The following is a 5,525-nucleotide window of genomic DNA, read 5'->3' as shown; positions in this document are numbered from 1 at the left end:
GGCACCTGCTCCCACTGATCCTGGCTGTGCAGATGGAGGAGACCACAGTGCCCAAAAGACAGACAGACACAGAGGATTCTCGGAGGCTGGGTTCTCCTTGTCATGAGGTTGTCACATCAGCAGCCCCACAGGAAGGGGAATTTCTCTTTCCAGGAACCTGGCTTTTGTTTTCCCACGGCTTTGACTGGGGTGGGCACCATGCACTCCGCAGAGACTTCACACAGAAATGTGATCTCCCTTACCACGGACTTCATGATCTTTCCTCTTGTCACTGAGGACTGGTACATAGCAGTCATAGAGCTGGCGCCTTCCTGAGTTGCCCCCTTCCACGTGACGGTGACCAAGGGTTCCTCCTTTCCTCAGGGTCTCCCATGAAGTCCTGCAGGAGTCCAGCTCCTGCAAGGTTCAGAGGTTCCTGGAGGTGAGACAGAGTAGGCGACTAGAAAGAAAGGGACTGGACTACTGTTCAGAGTAAGCAGAAGCTGTTTATTGCAAATGACAGTGGGCTTTTATCCCTAAATTTTGCCAAGTCACCATCACAAAAACACAAAAGGTAGCATGTGCCTTTCACATAAACAGGTTCAGGTGCACAAAGGACACCCCCTACTCTCAAGCAAATGTTCTTTCATACATAAGGAAGAACATGAGGAAGAACAACCAAAAATTGTCTTTTTGTTTCTTATGCTTGATTAATGTTCCCCAAACCAGTTTCTTATGTGCCCTTAATTGTATTACAACTACATCATCTTGAAATAACATCACTCAATGTCTAAATCCGAAACCACCATAATGAATTAACTTCTACTATTCTGTGCTAATTCAAACTAGTTTCTATTAAAAGAACTGCTGCTGTGGTTACACTCTCCTAACACCAGCTGGCATAATTCAAACTTCATTGGCCTCCCTGAATCAAACTAAACTAACCAGACTTCTACAATAAAATGGTTACTTAAATTTTCTTCAATCTGTATAAACTAGTTCCTAAAACCTATATCTATAAATTTCTAAAATCACATCAAGAGAACCTGTGACCTGCACTAAGTCTCCTCAATGTAACTCAAAGTTGAACTTAAATTGTTTATAGGCAAAAACCACAAACCGTGGAAAATGGGAGCAACAGACTCCCAGGTTTAGCTGTATTCGTTCTGGTCTCAGAGTTTTCTGCAAAAGTCAGCAGGAGCCTTTTCTGGTTGTAGTGCCAAGTGAAAAAAGGAGGGAGGGAATGGGGTCAACAGCTCCTGAACACATCCTAGTGGTCTTGTGGCCAACGACCCTTCCTGATCTCTAATGCTCAGTGGGCTTCCATGACTGGCTCCCAACAGGGTCCCTTTCACTCCTCAGCCTATGTATATGCACATCCTTGTGTGGTCCTTACGATGGCCAGTCATCTCACCAGTCCTGGATATGCCTCTGGGAAGATGCAGTTTCATGCTGTACATCAGACTCAGATCAACAGAGACACAGCTATCACCAGAGTATGCAGGTCATGTTGAGCTGAATGGGGCAAAGAACACCAAGGAGACATAAGAGAATTAAAAAGACTTCACTCCTTGCCCTGGAGTGTGGATTTTCCTCATACTGAATTATCTCCTGGCTGTATTTCCCTTGTTCTTATTCTCCTCCTCCTCTTCCTCATTCTTCTTTTTCCTTTGCAACATTATCCCCCCCTCCCTCCCTGAGAACACAACTCTGTGTCACTCCTGCCTTTAGGGCTCCTTCCCTCTTTGTCCCTCTCTTGGCACCTTAATCTCTGTTCAGGCTTTGGGAACAACTACTGAGGCCCAAGTTCACATTTGGAGAGTAAAGTGGGTAGCGGATGTTTATGTAATTTCTGGTTATCATCCATGATCCGTGTGAACTTGGACAGTAACTCCCCATCTCTGATCCTCATTTTACTTATTTGGAGCCTGTTGTCAGGACCCCTCCTACTCAGAGTGGTGCCTGGGACATGGAGAGTGCTCTGCTGTGGTTAATTTCCAGACCAAGCAAGAACATGAGGGATTGGGATGTGAGTGTTGGACTTCACAGTCTAGGTGGACAACTGGTTCATCAACTCAAGAGCCCACATTTTTAATGCCAGTAAATGCTACTTATAATGATTTTTAGAATAGGCAGATCCTCACAGTCATGTGCAGGAATATAGACAAGAAAGTTCTCCTCATGGAGATGGATACACATCTAAAAACAGAATCCAAACCTGAGTTGTGACAGAAGCCTGGGCCCATCAAGAGGTCATTAGGTTACAGGTCTCCTCTCTGTATGGACACAGGAACCATTGGGTATGAACACAAAGGAAAGAACCAGGGCTGCAGATGAAAGCTGGAAGCTGCATAATCAGCCACATCTGAGGATGGGTTGGACTTAAAGAAGCGTAGGGGAGTCCTGTGAGGCAATGTCCAAACCATACCATGGTGGGGCAGCTGGGATTGCAAGCAAAGAAGCGTTAAACACCAGAGCGTCCAGCCCCAAGCATTTGTTAGGGAACTTCCATATGGATGAGTTGCCACGTGTCCTGTGGACTGACAGGGAGACATAGGACATTCTACCCAGGCAAGTTGGCAGTGAGGGCATTGCTTGTGAAGTTCTATATGTGAGTTAAAATTTTCAGTTTTATTTTAGAGTTTGGGGGCAGAAGTGAGGATTTGCTATCTATGTAAGCAAAATTCAGGTGATGTTTCAGCTTCTAGCTGGCCCTCTTTCCCCAGATAGTTGACTATGTAACCTTTGTGTTGCTATGTGCCCCCTCTTACTCATTCCTCTCTGCCTCCTCTAGAAATGTCCAGCATCTGCTGATTCCATCCTTGTGCTCATGTTACCAGTGATCAGGGCCTGCTTATGAGTGAGAAGATCAGGCATTCAGTTTTTATTTCTGTGGTATTTCACCTAGTACGGTCTCCAACTGCATCCATGTTGCTTTGAAGGTCATGATTTTGTTCTTATTTGTGGCTGCATAATATTCCATTGTGTATATGCACCACAATTTTTCCAGTTCTGGCCCCTTCTTTTGGACCAGAGTCACAAAAAATCAGTGATTCATGGCCACTACAACTTAAGCATGCTGGACTCAGGTCATCCTTCAACCTCAGCCTACCAAATATCTGGGACTACAGTTGCATGGCACCAGGCCAGTCTAATTTTTTTTAATGGTTTTATATTTTTTTCTTAACAAATTTAGCCAATATTTTTAAAGCCAGAATATCGCTACCACATTTTAGCACTTATTTGTATTTGCTTTCATTTTATTTATTTAACATATGTTTTATTTTAAAATTGTGGGGTACAGTTAAGGATTAAGTATACAAAAATGCATTGTTCAGGCACCCTTGTTGATAAGGGGTGTCCCCTGTCCCCAGAGAGATATTGACTACCATTAATTCCACCTCCCTTCCACTCCCTGCCCACCCCCATAGTTTCCCACCACCGGCAATCCCTTTCTTATAGTATTACGATAGTTGTTCAAGGTCCACTTATGAGTGAGAACTTGTGATACTCAGATCTTTGTTTCTGTGAGAGATAACTCAGTTTTATACACTCCAATTTCATCCAGATTGCTGTGAAATTCATGATTTTATTCTTTTCTATGGCTGTGTAATATTCCATTGTGTATATGTATCACATTTTTTAAATCCAGTCCTCTTTTGATGGACAGCATGGTTGGTTCCATGATCTTGCTACTGTGAACAATGCTGTGATAAACATATGTATGCGGGTACCTTTTTTATAGAGTGATATTAGTTCTTCAAGGTATATTCCCTGTAGGGGGATTGCAGGGTCATATGGAAAGTAGATTTTTAGAGCTTTCAGGAATTTCCACACTAATTTCAACAGAGGCTGCACTAGTTTACACTCACACCAACAGTGTAGAAGTCTCCTCTTTTCATCACATCCTCTACAGCATCTGCTATTTTTTGAGTTATTAATAATGACCATTCTGACTGGAGTTAGGTGGTATCTCAGTGTAGTTTTTATTTTCATTTCCTTAATGACTAGTGAGGTCGAACACTTCTTCATGTATCTGTTGGCTGCTCATATGTCTTCTTTTGGGATGTGTCTGTTCACATTTTTTGCCCATTTTGTAATGGGCTTGTTTGTTTTTTTCTTTTCAACACGTTTGAGTTCCTTGTAGATCCAAAATGGTAGGCCTTTGTCAGACACGGAGTTGGCAAATAATTTTTGCCAGTCTATGGGCTGTCTCCTTGGTCTCTTGATGCTTTCTTTGGCTTTGCAGAAGCTTGTCAGTTTAATGAGGTCATACTTGTCTATCTTATCTCTTATGGCCCATGCATTTTGGGTTTAGCTCAGGAATTGGATGCACGTTCCAATTTCCATAAGGGTTTGTCCTGCATTTTCTAAAGCTCTTATGGTTTGAGATTTTACATTTAGGTCTCTGATCCACTCAGAGTTAATTTTTGTGTATGGGGCTAGATAGGGGTCCTGTCTGAATCTTCTGCATGTGGTCAGCCAGTTTTCCCAGGACCATTTACTGAACAGGGTCTCCTCTCTCCAGTGGTGGGTGGTGGAGGCTTTGTCGAAGATGAGTTGGTTGAGAAATTGAGGTTTTGCTTCTGCAATCTCAATTCTATTCCATTGGGCTATATGCCTGTTTTTGTATAAAGACCAAATTGTTTTGATTATTGTACCTTTAGAGTAAAGTTTAAAATCTGGTATTGTGATACCTCCTGCTTTTTTTTTTTACTGAGGATTTTTCTGGCTATTCTTGGTTGCTTATGTTTCCATATGAATTCGTGCATTGTTTTTGGTAGATCTGAGAATGTTTCTGGTAATTGGATGGACATTGCCTTAAATCTGTAGAATGCCTTAGGTAAGATGGTCATCTTCACAATGTTGATTTTTTTCAATCCATGAGCATGGGATATATTTCCACTTGTTTGTGTCATCTTTGATTTATTTGAGCAGTGTTTTGTAGTTTTCATTGTAAAGGTCTTTCACATCTCTGGTTAGGAAGATGCCAAGGTATTTCATTTTTTTGTGGCTAGTATGAAAGGGATTGTGCCTTTTATTTGGGTTTCTGTTTGCTTATTATTGGTGTAAAGAAATGCAATTGTCTTTTGCACATTTATTTTGTACCCTGAGAGTTTACCAAGTCCTTTATCGGTGCAAGGAGGCTTTTAACAGATTCTCTTGGGTTTTCAAAGATCACTTGACTTCTTCTTTTCCTATTTGGATACCCCTGAGCTCCTTCTCTTTTCTGATTGCTCTATCAGGACTTCCAATACTATATTGAACAGGAGGGGTGCGAGGGGGCATCCTTGTCTTGTTCTCGTTTCCAGGGGAAATGGCTCCAATTTTTGTGTGTTGAGGAGTATGCTGGCTGTGGGTTTCTCGTAGATGGCTTTTACTATTTTGAGGTATGTTCCATGTATGCCTAGATGTTCAAGGGTTTTTATCAAGAAAGGGTGCTGAATTTTATGAAAGCTTTTTCTGCATCTAATGATATAATTATGTGGTTTTTGTTTTGTCTGTTGATATATTTAATTACATTTATTGTCTTGTGAATGTTGAAC

This window comes from Carlito syrichta, unplaced genomic scaffold (genome assembly GCF_000164805.1).
Source record: "Carlito syrichta isolate Samal-C Ts95f unplaced genomic scaffold, Tarsius_syrichta-2.0.1 Scaffold287759, whole genome shotgun sequence".
Classification (NCBI taxonomy): Eukaryota; Metazoa; Chordata; class Mammalia; order Primates; family Tarsiidae; genus Carlito; species Carlito syrichta.
The sequence above is the reverse complement of the archived record's forward strand: the minus strand, read 5'-3'. Positions refer to the sequence as shown.